The following is a 14,797-nucleotide window of genomic DNA, read 5'->3' as shown; positions in this document are numbered from 1 at the left end:
AACTGTAGCTCACAGTGTCAGAACAGTAACTGTTCTCATTAGCCATTTATGTCTCTCCTGGCACGACATCTCCTTAACAAGACCAACTAATCACAGCACCTCTTTCTTCAAATTGAATTCCAGTGTAAAAAATGAGCGGTTTCAAAGCTAAGGAAGATGTGCAAGATTGGAAGGAGTGTGCGACTGGAGATAATGGGCCTGAGGCAGTGAGAACATCTCTTGAACATTATCAGTATCTGAAAGGAGGGAGATGAGATCTTTGAGTTTATTTCTCCTGGCATCATCAAAACCCATCGTCCCTCAATGCCCAACATCTTTCATCCATTTCGAGTGCATGCCGACCCGAACTTGGTGCTGTCATTGTCTGAACAAGTGTTTCATGTTCTTCGATGACCGTCGCAGACACGATGGGCCGAATGGCCTCCTTTTGTGCCCTGAATGTTCTGTGTTTCGATGTCCTAAAAGAAAATGCCATTTTGGCCGATCAGCTTGTTTGGGGAGAAAGGGACGTGAAATGCAGAGACAAATAGGAAAAAGAGGCTTGGACTGATGGCCTGCAAGATCGTGCCATGTGCTTCCCTGGTGGTCTAGTGGTTAGGATTCGGCGCTTTCACCGCCGCGGCCCGGGTTCGATTCCCGGTCAGGGAACGTTATTTGCGAAGTGCTGTTCGTTCTGATGCTGGTGATCGCTCCTGATCGTAATCAGTTTTAAACTGCTGTGGTTGCAACAAGGGGCTGCCCATCATTCCTTTATCTCACAACCCATTAGAGTGACACACAATGTACTTTCTTGCCTTCTGTAACATTCCAGTATTTATTTTAAAAGTCGTGACGCTGATCAAAGTTTGTGGGAAGATTTTTTTTGCCATTTCTCCCAAGATTCGGAAGAGACCTGTTGCTTGTCACTTTAATTGTCGCAAACCTTGAACTATAGCTCACAGTGTCAGAACAGTCTCTGTTATATAAGACTTTTATGTCTCTTCTGCCACTGCATCTCCTTAACAACACCAGCTGATCACAGCACCGCTTCTTCAAAATGAGGCCCAGTGTAAAAAAAAATGCACGCTTTCAAAGCGAAGGGAGGTGTGCAAGATTGGAAGGAGTGTGCGACTGGAGATAATGGGCCTGAGGCAGTGAGAACATCTCTTGAGCATAAAGACATTCAGTATCTGAAAGAAGCAGGCTGCTGAGCTCTTTCAGTTTATTTATCCTGGCATCTGCAAAACCCATCGTCTCTCAAAGTCCATCATCTTTCATCCATTTTGTGTGCATGCCTACCCGACCTTGGTGCTGTCATTGTCTGAACCAGTGTTTTATGTTGTTCGATGACCGTCACAAACACGATGGGCCGAATGGCCTCCCACTGTGCCGTGAATGTTCTATGTTTCGATGTACTAAAAGAAAATGCCATTTTCGGCGAGCAGCTTTTTTTTGGATCGAAAGAGACCTGAATTTCAAAGGGACAATTAGGAAAGAAAAGGTTGGACTCCTCTCTCGCATGCATCAACCGTAGCTTCCCTGGTGGTCTAGTGGTTAGGATTCGGCGCTCTCACCGCCGCGGCCCGGGTTCGATTCCCGGTCAGGGAACATTGCTTTCTTGGTGCTCGTCGTTCTGGGACCAACGAATGTCCCACCACTGAGCCCAATACTTGCTCCTGATCAACATTAGCTTTTTCGCCACCACAAATGCTGATCGAGCAGCGGGCAGCCGATCATTCTTTAATCTAACAAGCCATTAGAGCGACATACAATGAACTTTCATGCCTTCTGTAAAATGCCTACATTTCTTTAAAATGTGTTGACGCTGATCAAAGTTTGTGGGAAGATTTTTTTTGCCATTTCTCCCAAGATTCGGAAAAGACCTGTTGCTTGTCACTTTAATTGTCGCCAACCTTTAACTGTAGCTCACAGTGTCAGAACAGTAACTGTTCTCATTAGCCATTTATGTCTCTCCTGGCACGACATCTCCTTAACAAGACCAACTAATCACAGCACCTCTTTCTTCAAATTGAATTCCAGTGTAAAAAATGAGCGGTTTCAAAGCTAAGGAAGATGTGCAAGATTGGAAGGAGTGTGCGACTGGAGATAATGGGCCTGAGGCAGTGAGAACATCTCTTGAACATTATCAGTATCTGAAAGGAGGGAGATGAGATCTTTGAGTTTATTTCTCCTGGCATCATCAAAACCCATCGTCCCTCAATGCCCAACATCTTCAATCCATTTCGAGTGCATGCCGACCCGAACTTGGTGCTGTCATTGCCTGAACAAGTGTTTCATGTTCTTCGATGACCGTCGCAGACACGATGGGCCGAATGGCCTCCTTTTGTGCCCTGAATGTTCTGTGTTTCTATGTACTAAAAGAAAATGCCATTTTGGCCGAGCAGCTTGTTTGGGGAGAAAGGGACGTGAAATGCAGAGACAAATAGGAAAAAGAGGCTTGGACTGATGGCCTGCAAGATCGTGCCATGCGCTTCCCTGGTGGTCTAGTGGTTAGGATTTGGCGCTTTCACCGCCGCGGCCCGGGTTCAATTACCGATCAGGGAACGTTATTTGCGAAGTGCTGTTCGATCTGATGCCGGTGATCGCTCCTGATCGTTATCAGTTTTAAACTGCTGTGGTTGCAACAAGGGGCTGCCCATCATTCCTTTATCTCACAACCCATTCGAGTGACACACAATGTACTTTCTTGCCTTCTGTAAAATGCCAGTATTTATTTTAAAAGAGTCGTGACGCTGATCAAAGTTTGTGGGAAGGTTTTTGTTGCCATTTCCAGCAGATTTGGAAAAGATCTGCTGCCTGACACTCTAATTGTCGCAAACCTTTAACTATAGCTCACAGTGTCAGAACAGTCTCTGTTATATAAGACTTTTATGTCTCTTCTGCCACTACATCTCCTTAACAACACCAGCTGATCACAGCACCGCTTTCTTCAAAATGAGGCCCAGTGTAAAAAAAAATGCACGCTTTCAAAGCGAAGGGAGGTGTGCAAGATTGGAAGGAGTGTGCGACTGGAGATAATGGGCCTGAGGCAGTGAGAACATCTCTTGAGCATAAAGACATTCAGTATCTGAAAGAAGCAGGCTGATGAGCTCTTTCAGTTTATTTATCCTGGCATCTGCAAAACCCATCGTCTCTCAAAGTCCATCATCTTTCATCCATTTTGTGTGCATGCCAACCCGAACTTGGTGCTGTCATTGTCTGAACCAGTGTTTTATGTTGTTCGATGACCGTCACAAACACGATGGGCCGAATGGCCTCCCACTGTGCCGTGAATGTTCTATGTTTCGATGTACTAAAAGAAAATGCCATTTTGGGCGAGCAGCTTTTTTTTGGATCGAAAGAGACCTGAATTTCAAAGGGACAATTAGGAAAGAAAAGGTTGGACTCCTCTCTCGCATGCATCAGCCGTAGCTTCCCTGGTGGTCTAGTGGTTAGGATTCTGCGCTCTCACCGCTGCGGCCCGGGTTCGATTCCCGGTCAGGGAAGATTGCTTTCTTGGTGCTCGTCGTTCTGGTGCCAACGAATGTCCCACCACTGAGCCCAATGCTTGCTCCTGATCAACATTCGCTTTTTCGCCACCACAAATGCTAATCGAGCAGCGGCCAGCCGATCATTCTTTAATCTAACAAGCCATTAGAGCGACACACAATGCACTTTCATGCCTTCTGTAAAATGCCTACATTTCTTTAAAATGTGTTGACGCTGATCAAAGTTTGTCGGAAGATTTTTTTTGCCATTTCTCCCAAGATTCGGAAAAGACCTGTTGCTTGTCACTTTAATTGTCGCCAACCTTTAACTGTAGCTCACAGTGTCAGAACAGTAACTGTTCTCATTAGCCATTTATGTCTCTCCTGGCACGACATCTCCTTAACAAGACCAACTAATCACAGCACCTCTTTCTTCAAATTGAATTCCAGTGTAAAAAATGAGCGGTTTCAAAGCTAAGGAAGATGTGCAAGATTGGAAGGAGTGTGCGACTGGAGATAATGGGCCTGAGGCAGTGAGAACATCGCTTGAACATTATCAGTATCTGAAAGGAGGGAGATGAGATCTTTGAGTTTATTTCACCTGGCATCATCAAAACCCATCGTCCCTCAATGCCCAACATCTTTCATCCATTTCGAGTGCATGCCGACCCGAACTTGGTGCTGTCATTGTCTGAACAAGTGTTTCATGTTCTTCGATGACCGTCGCAGACACGATGGGCCGAATGGCCTCCTTTTGTGCCCTGAATGTTCTGTGTTTCTATGTACAAAAAGAAAATGCCATTTTGGCCGAGCAGCTTGTTGAGGGAGAAAGGGACGTGAAATGCAGAGACAAATAGGAAAAAGAGGCTTGGACTGATGGCCTGCAAGATCGTGCCATGTGCTTCCCTGGTGTTCTAGTGGTTAGGATTCGGCGCTTTCATCGCCGCGGCCCGGGTTAGATTCCCGGTCAGGGAACGTTATTTGCAAAGTGCTGTTCGTTCTGATGCCAGTGATCGCTCCTGATCGCTATCAGTTTTACACTGCTGTGGTTGCAACAAGGGGCTGCCCATCATTCCTTTATCTCACAACCCATTAGAGTGACACACAATGTACTTTCTTGCCTTCTGTAAAATGCCAGTATTTATTTTTAAAGAGTCGTGACGCTGATCAAAGTTTGTGGGAAGGTTTTTGTTGCCATTTCCAGCAGATTTGGAAAAGATCTGCTGCCTGACACTCTAATTGTCGCAAACCTTTAACTATAGCTCACAGTGTCAGAACAGTCTCTGTTATATAAGACTTTTATGTCTCTTCTGCCACTACATCTCCTTAACAACACCAGCTGATCACAGCACCGCTTTCTTCAAAATGAGGCCCAGTGTAAAAAAAAATGCACGCTTTCAAAGCGAAGGGAGGTGTGCAAGATTGGAAGGAGTGTGCGACTGGAGATAATGGGCCTGAGGCAGTGAGAACATCTCTTGAGCATAAAGACATTCAGTATCTGAAAGAAGCAGGCTGATGAGCTCTTTCAGTTTATTTATCCTGGCATCTGCAAAACCCATCGTCTCTCAAAGTCCATCATCTTTCATCCATTTTGTGTGCATGCCAACCCGATCTTGGTGCTGTCATTGTCTGAACCAGTGTTTTATGTTGTTCGATGACCGACACAAACACGATGGGCCGAATGGCCTCCCTCTGTGCCGTGAATGTTCTATGTTTCGATGTACTAAAAGAAAATGCCATTTTGGGCGAGCAAATTTTTTTTGGATCGAAGGAGACCTGAATTTCAAAGGGACAATTAGGAAAGAAAAGGTTGGACTCCTCTCTCGCATGCATCAGCCGTAGTTTCCCTGGTGGTCTCGTGGTTAGGATTCTGCGCTCTCATCGCCGCGGCTTGGGTTCGATTCCCGGTCAGGGAAGATTGCTTTCTTGGTGCTCGTCATTCTGGTACCAACGAATGTCTCACCACTGAGCCCAATGCTTGCTCCTGATCAACATTGGCTTTTTCGCCACCATCAATGCTCATCGAGCAGCGGGCAGCCGATCATTCTTTAATCTAACAAGCCATTAGAGCGACACACAATGCACTTTCATGCCTTCTGTAAAATGCCTAAATTTCTTTAAAATGTGTTGACGCTGATCAAAGTTTGTGGGAAGATTTTTTTTGCCATTTCTCCCAAGATTCGGAAAAGACCTGTTGCTTGTCACTTTAATTGTCGCCAACCTTTAACTGTAGCTCACAGTGTCAGAACAGTAACTGTTCTCATTAGCCATTTATGTCTCTCCTGGCACGACATCTCCTTAACAAGACCAACTAATCACAGCACCTCTTTCTTCAAATTGAATTCCAGTGTAAAAAATGAGCGGTTTCAAAGCTTAGGAAGATGTGCAAGATTGGAAGGAGTGTGCGACTGGAGATAATGGGCCTGAGGCAGTGAGAACATCGCTTGAACATTATCAGTATCTGAAAGGAGGGAGATGAGATCTTTGAGTTTATTTCTCCTGGCATCATCAAAACCCATCGTCCCTCAATGCCCAACATCTTTCATCCATTTCGAGTGCATGCCAACCCGAACTTGGTGCTGTCATTGTCTGAACAAGTGTTTCATGTTCTTCGATGACCGTCGCAGACACGATGGGCCGAATGGCCTCCTTTTGTGCCCTGAATGTTCTGTGTTCTTGTGTACTAAAAGAAAATGCCATTTTGGCCGAGCAGCTTGTTTGGGGAGAAAGGGACGTGAAATGCAGAGACAAATAGGAAAAAGAGGCTTGGACTGATGGCCTGCAATATCGTGCCATGCGCTTCCCTGGTGGTCCAGTGGTTAGGATTCGGCGCATTCACCGTCGCGGCCCGGGTTCGATTCCCGGTCAGGGAACGTTATTTGCGAAGTGCTTTTCGTTCTGATGCCAGTGATTGCTCCTGATCGCTATCAGTTTGAAACTGCTGTGGTTGCAACAAGGGGCTGCCCATCATTCCTTTATCTCACAACCCATTCGAGTGACACACAATGTACTTTCTTGCCTTCTGTAAAATGCCAGTATTTATTTTTAAAGAGTCGTGACGCTGATCAAAGTTTGTGGGAAGGTTTTTGTTGCCATTTCCAGCAGATTTGGAAAAGATCTGCTGCCTGACACTCTAATTGTCGCAAACCTTTAACTATAGCTCACAGTGTCAGAACAGTCTCTGTTATATAAGACTTTTATGTCTCTTCTGCCACTACATCTCCTTAACAACACCAGCTGATCACAGCACCGCTTTCTTCAAAATGAGGCCCAGTGTAAAAAAAAATGCACGCTTTCAAAGCGAAGGGAGGTGTGCAAGATTGGAAGGAGTGTGCGACTGGAGATAATGGGCCTGAGGCAGTGAGAACATCTCTTGAGCATAAAGACATTCAGTATCTGAAAGAAGCAGGCTGCTTAGCTCTTTCAGTTTATTTATCCTGGCATCTGCAAAACCCATCGTCTCTCAAAGTCCATCATCTTTCATCCATTTTGTGTGCATGCCAACCCGATCTTGGTGCTGTCATTGTCTGAACCAGTGTTTTATGTTGTTCGATGACCGACACAAACACGATGGGCCGAATGGCCTCCCTCTGTGCCGTGAATGTTCTATGTTTCGATGTACTAAAAGAAAATGCCATTTTGGGCGAGCAAATTTTTTTTGGATCGAAGGAGACCTGAATTTCAAAGGGACAATTAGGAAAGAAAAGGTTGGACTCCTCTCTCGCATGCATCAGCCGTAGCTTCCCTGGTGGTCTCGTGGTTAGGATTCTGCGCTCTCATCGCCGCGGCTTGGGTTCGATTCCCGGTCAGGGAAGATTGCTTTCTTGGTGCTCGTCATTCTGGTACCAACGAATGTCTCACCACTGAGCCCAATGCTTGCTCCTGATCAACATTGGCTTTTTCGCCACCATCAATGCTCATCGAGCAGCGGGCAGCCGATCATTCTTTAATCTAACAAGCCATTAGAGCGACACACAATGCACTTTCATGCCTTCTGTAAAATGCCTAAATTTCTTCAAAATGTGTTGACGCTGATCAAAGTTTGTGGGAAGATTTTTTTTGCCATTTCTCCCAAGATTCGGAAAAGACCTGTTGCTTGTCACTTTAATTGTCGCCAACCTTGAACTGTAGCTCACAGTGTCAGAACAGTAACTGTTCTCATTAGCCATTTATGTCTCTCCTGGCACGACATCTCCTTAACAAGACCAACTAATCACAGCACCTCTTTCTTCAAATTGAATTCCAGTGTAAAAAATGAGCGGTTTCAAAGCTGAGGAAGATGTGCAAGATTGGAAGGAGTGTGCGACTGGAGATAATGGGCCTGAGGCAGTGAGAACATCGCTTGAACATTATCAGTATCTGAAAGGAGGGAGATGTGATCTTTGAGTTTATTTCTCCTGGCATCATCAAAACCCATCGTCCCTCAATGCCCAACATCTTTCATCCATTTCGAGTGCATGCCGACCCGAACTTGGTGCTGTCATTGTCTGAACAAGTGTTTCATGTTCTTCGATGACCGTCGCAGACACGATGGGCCGAATGGCCTCCTTTTGTGCCCTGAATGTTCTGTGTTCTTGTGTACTAAAAGAAAATGCCATTTTGGCCGAGCAGCTTGTTTGGGGAGAAAGGGACGTGAAATGCAGAGACAAATAGGAAAAAGAGGCTTGGACTGAAGGCCTGCAGGATTATGCTACGTGCTTTCCTGGTGGTCTCGTGGTTTGGATTCAGCACTTTCACTGTCACGGCACGGGTTCGATTCTTGTTCAAGGAGCGTTATTTGCAAAGTGCTGTTCCTTCTGGTGCCAGCTGTGGAGCCCAGTGATCGCTCCTGATTCGCATCAGTTTTGCACTGCTGTGTTTGCAACAAGGGGCTGCCCATCATTCCTTTATCTCACAACCCATGAGAGCGACACACAACTTGCATAATGAGCATGTAATTGGCAAATGAATTTCAATACAGGTCAGTGTGAGATGGTGCATTTTGGTCGAAAGAATAACGAGGCCACATGCTACTTGGATGATAAGAGTCTAATAGGGATAGCGAAGCAAAGGGACCTCATGGTACAGATGAACAAATCACCAATAATGCCATGAAAACAGGCAATTCAAGCACGAGGGTTCATTTCTGAAGGGATAGAATTGAAAAGCAAAGACGTTATGTTAAACTTATACAGAACCATGGTGAAACCACACTTGGATTTTTGTACGCATTTCTGTTCTCCATATTATGTGCAGAGGCATTGGAGAAGGTGCATAAAAGATTCACAGGGTTCATACCAGAACTGAGAGGATATCATTATCAGGAAAGGCTGAGCATGCTGAAACTCTTTTCTGGAGAAAAGAGAAGGCTGAGGGTTGACCTGACAGATCTGATAATGATTGGGCTTTGTAGGGTAGACGTAGAGAAAATATTTCCACTTGCGGGGAGTCCAGAACTACAGGTCATAAATATAAAATCGTCGCTAATAAATCAAATAGGCATTTCAGGAGAAACTTGTTGATGCAAACAGTGGGAAGAATGTGGAACCTGCTGCCGCAAGGGATAGTTGAGGCAAATAGCAGAGGTGCGTTAAAGGGGAAGCCAGATAAGCACATGGGGAGAAAAGACTAGAAGGATATCATTATAGGGTTAGCTGAAGTAGAGAGGGGGGAGACTCGTGTGGAGCATCAATGCCGGCATAGACCAGTTGGGGCGAATGGTCTGTTTCTGTGCTGTAGTTTCGATGTAACTCGATAAATGAATGAGAGAGGGAGCAGCAACGTCGGAGAAAGGATAATGGAAGAATTTGACCTGGTTAAAAGTGTCAAAATCCAAGATAATGTTAAGATATCGTCAGCAGAATATTAATATAAACTGAGCTCCGAGATCTGGACGGGTCCCATTCCCCTGAGTGAGGAATGAGCGGGAGGGGAAATACCACTGGGGGTTCGATTTACTTTCAAGATGGTAAAACAAAGTCTGATTTGTTGTGGGCTCGAAATAGCTCAGTTGGAATGTTGAAAGATCCCGGGTTTCGGCAGTTTTTGTTTATTTTCATTTTTCGGGGACAGAATCAGAGCGGAGATTATTCGCTTCTGACAACTATCTCGGGTCATGGATTCGAATCCTTTCTGAGTCAGGAGATTTAAAAATTAAAACTTCAGCTTTCTTTTGTCATTAATATTTTAAATGAAATGTTTATAAGAAAAAGCACAAACAAAATTTTAAAAAGAGAAATAAATACTGAGCAAAATGGATTGTAATGTCTGAAAGGTAAAACGAGGAAAAGATCTGAGATTTATTATCGCTCAGTGAGCGGAATCCATCACTCTCTCGTGCGTTTGTTGGCCGATTTACTGATAAACTTGGGAATTGGGGGGAAGCTGGTTCATGGTTTGTGGAACCATGGAAGTTGAGGCCAAAGACCATCCATGATCCGATTGAATGGCGGAGCAGGATTGTGGGGCGGTGCAGAAAAAATAGAGGCCGTGGGGCGGAGCCAACAGCTGCCGTCCTGCAATAACATACAGAAAGGAGGGACATTTTGTTTATTCGTTCATGGGATGTGGGCGTCGCTGGCGAGGCCGGCATTTATTGCCCATCCCTGATTGCCCTTGAGAAGGTGGTGGTGAGTCGCCTTCTTGAACCGCTGCAGTCCGTGTGGTGACGGTTCTCCCACAGTGCTGTTAGGAAGGGAGTCCCAGGATTTTGACTCAGCGACGATGAAGGAACGCCGATATATTTCCAAGTCGGGATGGTGTGTGACTTGGATGGGAACGTGCAGGTGGTGTTGTTCCCATGTGACTGCTGCTCTTGTCCTTCTAGGTGGTAGAGGTCGCGGGTTTGGGAGGTGCTGTCGAAGAAGCCTTGGCGAGTTGCTGCAGTGCATCCTGTGGATGGTACACACTGCAGCCACAGTGCGCCGGTGGTGAAGGGAGTGAATGTATAGGGTGGTGGATGGTGTGCCAATCATGCTGCTTTGTCCTGAATAGTGTCGAGCTTCTTGAGTGTTGTTGGAGCTGCATTCATCCAAGCAAGTGGAGAGTATTCCATCACACTCCTGACTGCGTCGTAGATGGTGGAAAGGCTTTGGGGATTCAGGAGGTGAGTCACTCGCTGCAGAATACCCAGCATCTGACCTGCTCTTGTCGCCACAGTATTTATGTTGCTGGTCCAGTTAAGTTTCTGGTCAATGGTAACCCCCAGGATGTTGATGGTGGGGGAATCGGCGATAGTAATACCTTTGAATGTCAAGGGGAGGTGTTTAGACTCTATCTTGTTGAAGATGGTCATTGCCAGGCACTTGTCTGGCGCGAATGTTACTTGCCACTTTTTTTTTATTCGTTCACGGGATGTGGGCGTCGCTGGCGAGGCCAGCATTTATTGCCCATCCCTAATTGCCCTCGAGAAGGTGATGGTGAGCCGCCTTCTTGAACTGCTGCAGTCCGTGTGGTGACAGTTCTCCGACAGTGCTGTTACGAAGGGAGTTCCAGGATTTTGACCCAGCGACAATGAAGGAACGGCGATATATTTCCAAGTCGGGATGGTGTGTGACTTGGAGGGGAACGTGCAGGTGGTGTTGTTCCCATGTACCTGCTGCCCTTGTCCTTCTAGGTGGTAGAGGTCGCGGGTTTGGGAGGTGCTGTCGAAGAAGCCTTGGCGAGTTGCTGCAGTGCATCCTGTAGATGGTACACACTGCAGCCACAGTGCGCCGGTGGTGAAGGGAGTGAATGTTTAGTGTGGTGGATGGTGTGCCAATCAAGCGGGCTGCTTTATCTTGGATGGTGTCGAGCTCCTTGAGTGTTGTTAGACCTGCACTCATCCAAGCAAGTGGAGAGTATTCCATCACACTCCTGACTTGTGCCTTGTAGATGGTGGAAAGGCTTTGGGGAGTCAGGAGGTGAGTCACTCGACGCAGAATAACCAGCCTCTGACCTGCTCTCGTAGCCACAGTATTTATATGGCTGGTCCAGTTTCGTTTCTGGTCAATGGTGACCCCCAGGATGTTGATGGTGGGGGATTCGGTGATGGTAATGCCGTTGAATATCAAGGGGAGGTGGTTGGACTCTCTCTTGTTGGAGATGGTCATTGCCTGCCACTTATCTGGCGCGAATGATACTTGCCACTTATGAGCCCAAGCCTGGATGTTGTCCAGGTCTTTCTGCATGCGGGCTCGGACTGCTTCATTATCTGAGGGGTTGCGAATGGAACTGAACACTGTGCAGTCATCAGCGAACATCCCCATTTCTGACCTTATGATGGAGTGAAGGTCATTGATGAAGCAGCTGAAGATGGTTGGGCCGAGGACACTGCCCTGAGGAACTCCTGCAGCAATGTCCTGGGGCTGAGAATGATTGGCCTCCAACAACAACTACCATCTTCCTTTGTGCTAGGTATGACTCCAGCCACTGGAAAGTTTTCCCCCTGATTCCCATTGACTTCAATTTTACTTGGGCTCCTTGGTGCCACACTCGGTCAAATGCTGCCTTGATGTCAAGGGCAGTCACTCTCACCTCACCTCTGGAATTCAGCTCTTTTGTCCATGTTTGGATCAATGCTGTAATGAGGTCTGGAGCCGAGTGGTCCTGGCGGAACCCAAACTGAGCATCGGTGAGCAGGTTATTGGTGAGTAAGTGTCGCTTGATAGCACTGTCGACGACACCTTCCATCACTTTGCTGATGATTGAGAGTAGACTGATGGGGCGATAATTGGCCGGATTGGATTTGTCCTGCTTTTTGTGGACAGGACATTCCTGGGCAATTTTCCACATTGTCGGGTCGATGCCAGTATTGTAGCTGTACTGGAACAGCTTGGCTAGAGGCGCAGCTAGTTCTGGAGCACAAGTCTTCAGCACTACAGCTGGGATGTTGTCGGAGCCCATAGACTTTGCTGTATCCAGTGCACGAAGCCGTTTCTTGATATCACGTGGAGTGAATCGAATTCGCCGAAGACTGGCTTCCGTGATGGTGGGGATATCGGGAGGAGGCTGAGATGGATCATCCACTCGGCACTTCTGGCTGAAGATGGTTGCAAACGCTTCAGCCTTGTCTTTTGCACTCACGTGCTGGACTCCGCCATCATTGAGAATGGGGATGTTTGCAGAGCCTCCTTCTCCCGTTAGTTGTTTAATTGTCCACCACCATTCACGACTGGATGTGGCAGGACTGCAGAGCTTTGATCTGATCCGTTGGTTGTGGATTCGCCTAGCTCTGTCTATAGCATGTTGCTTCCGCTGTTTAGCATGCATGTAGTCCTGAGTTGTGGCTTCACCAGTTGGGCACCTCATTTTTAGGTACGCCTGGTGCTGCTCCTGGCATGCTCTTCTACACTCCTCATTGAACCAGGGTTGATCCCCTGGCTTGTTGGTAATGGTAGAGTGAGGAATATGCCAGGCCATGAGGTTACAGATTGTTCCGGAATACAATTCTGCTGCTGCTGATGACCCACAGCGCCTCATGGATTCCCAGTTTTGAGCTGCTAGATCCATTCTGAATCTATCCCATTTAGCACGGTGGTAGTGCCACACAACACGTTGGATGGTGTCCTCAGTGCGAAGACGGGACTTCATCTCCACGAGGACTGTGCGGTGGTCACTCCTACCAATACTGTCATGGACAGATGCATTTGCGACAGGTTGATTGGTGAGGACGAGGTCAAGTAAGCTTTTCCCTCGTGTTGGTTCGCTCACCACCTGCCGCAGACCAAGTCTAGCAGCTATGTCCTTCAGGACTCGACCAGCTCGGTCAGTAGTGGTGCTACCGAGCCACTCTTGGTGATGTACATTGAAGTCCCCCACCCAGAGTATATTTTGTGCCCTTGCTACCCTCAGTGCTTCCTCCAAGTGGTGCTCAACATGGAGGAGGACTGATTCATCAGCTGAGGGAGGACGGGAGATGGTAATCAGCAGGAGGTTTCCTTGCCCATGTTTGACCTGATGCCATGAAATTTCGTGGGGTCCAGAGTCAATGTTGAGGACTCCCAGTGTCACTCCCTCTTGACTGTATATCACTGTACCGCCACCTCTGGTGGGTCTGTCCTGCCGGTGGGACAGGACATACACAGGGATGGTGATGGAAGAGCCTGGGACGTTGGCTGAAAGATATGATTCTGTAAATATGGCTATGTCAGGCTGTTGCTTGACTAGTCTGTGGGACAGCTCTCCCAATTTTGGCACAAGTCCCCAGATGTTAGTAAGGAGGACCTTGCAGGGTCGACTGGGCTTGCTGCTTTGCCGTTGTCTTGTCCGGTGCCTCGTGGTCCGATGCCGGGTGGTCCATCCGGTTTTATTCTTATTATGACTTTTCGTGGCGAGATTTTACAACTGAGTGGCTTGCTCGGCCATTTCAGAAGGCAATTAAGAATCAACCACATTGCTGTGGGTCTGGAGTCACATATAGGCCAGACCGGGTAAGGACGGCAGGTTTCCTTCCCTGTGAGCCAAAGCCTGAATGTTGTCCAGGTCTTGCTGCATGCGGGCTCGGGCTGCTTCATTATTTGAGGGGTTGAGGGCTGGATGAATTTTTTTTCATCAAGCCTTTAATGCAAAACGGGCTTAGAAAGCCCGTTAATTTCCTTCCAGAAACTACTATAACGGATTTGATAACAGGACGCTTCGAAAATAATAATAGGATTTGGCAGAGTCAAAAGGAATTTATGAAAGAGAAATCATGTTTGACAAACCTACTGACGTTCATTGAGGCTGTAACTCGTAGAATAGATAAGGAGGAACCAGTGGTGTATTAGGGTTTTCAGGAGGCTTTCGGTAGATCCCACACAGGAGGTTGGTGAACAAAGTTAAAGCATATGTAATTGGGGGTAATATACCGGCATGGATTGAGAATTGGTTGACAGAGAGTAGGAATAAATGAGTCGTTTTCAGGTTGGCAGACTGTCACTAGTCGGGTACCGCCGGAATCAGTGCTTGGGCCCCAGCTAGTCACAATCTGTAGCAATGATTTGGATGAGGGGACCAAAGGTATTATTTCCAAGTGTTTGATGACACAAAACTAGGTGGGTATGTGAGTTTTGAGGAGGAAGCAAAGAGCCTTCAAAGGGATATAGACAAGCTAAGTGAGTGGGCAAGAACATGGCAATTGGAATATAATGGGAAAATGTGAAGTTATCGAATTTTCTGGGAAGAAAAGAAACACAGATTTTTTTTTTAAATCTTGAGATTGGGAAATGTTGATGTTCAAAGGGACCTGGGTGTCCTTGCACACGAGTCACTGAAAGCCATCATGCAAGTGCAGCAAGCAATTAGGAAGGCCAATGGTATGTTTCTTACAAGAGGATTTGAGTACAGGAGTAAATATATCTTATTGCAATTATATAGGGCCTTGGTGAGAACAC

At 46.7% G+C, this 14,797-nt stretch overlaps 5 non-coding genes across 5 annotated transcripts; all 5 read left to right on the top strand.

The window, feature by feature from the left end:
* Positions 1–576: 576 nt before the first annotated feature.
* trnae-uuc (transfer RNA glutamic acid (anticodon UUC)) lies at positions 577–648 on the top strand. Its single transcript has one exon. It is a non-coding gene; the product is annotated as a tRNA-Glu (tRNA).
* An 867-nt stretch (positions 649–1,515) lies between these two features.
* Positions 1,516–1,587, top strand: trnae-cuc (transfer RNA glutamic acid (anticodon CUC)). The gene has a single exon. It is a non-coding gene; the product is annotated as a tRNA-Glu (tRNA).
* A 1,826-nt stretch (positions 1,588–3,413) lies between these two features.
* trnae-cuc (transfer RNA glutamic acid (anticodon CUC)) lies at positions 3,414–3,485 on the top strand. Its single transcript has one exon. It is a non-coding gene; the product is annotated as a tRNA-Glu (tRNA).
* Positions 3,486–4,370: 885 nt separating this feature from the next.
* On the top strand, positions 4,371–4,442 carry trnae-uuc (transfer RNA glutamic acid (anticodon UUC)). The gene has a single exon. It is a non-coding gene; the product is annotated as a tRNA-Glu (tRNA).
* A 1,826-nt stretch (positions 4,443–6,268) lies between these two features.
* Positions 6,269–6,340, top strand: trnae-uuc (transfer RNA glutamic acid (anticodon UUC)). Its single transcript has one exon. It is a non-coding gene; the product is annotated as a tRNA-Glu (tRNA).
* The last annotated feature ends 8,457 nt before the right edge of the window (positions 6,341–14,797 follow it).

This window comes from Heptranchias perlo, chromosome 2 (assembly GCF_035084215.1).
Source record: "Heptranchias perlo isolate sHepPer1 chromosome 2, sHepPer1.hap1, whole genome shotgun sequence".
Taxonomy (NCBI): domain Eukaryota; kingdom Metazoa; phylum Chordata; class Chondrichthyes; order Hexanchiformes; family Hexanchidae; genus Heptranchias; species Heptranchias perlo.
The sequence above is the reverse complement of the archived record's forward strand: the minus strand, read 5'-3'. Positions and strand labels throughout refer to the sequence as shown.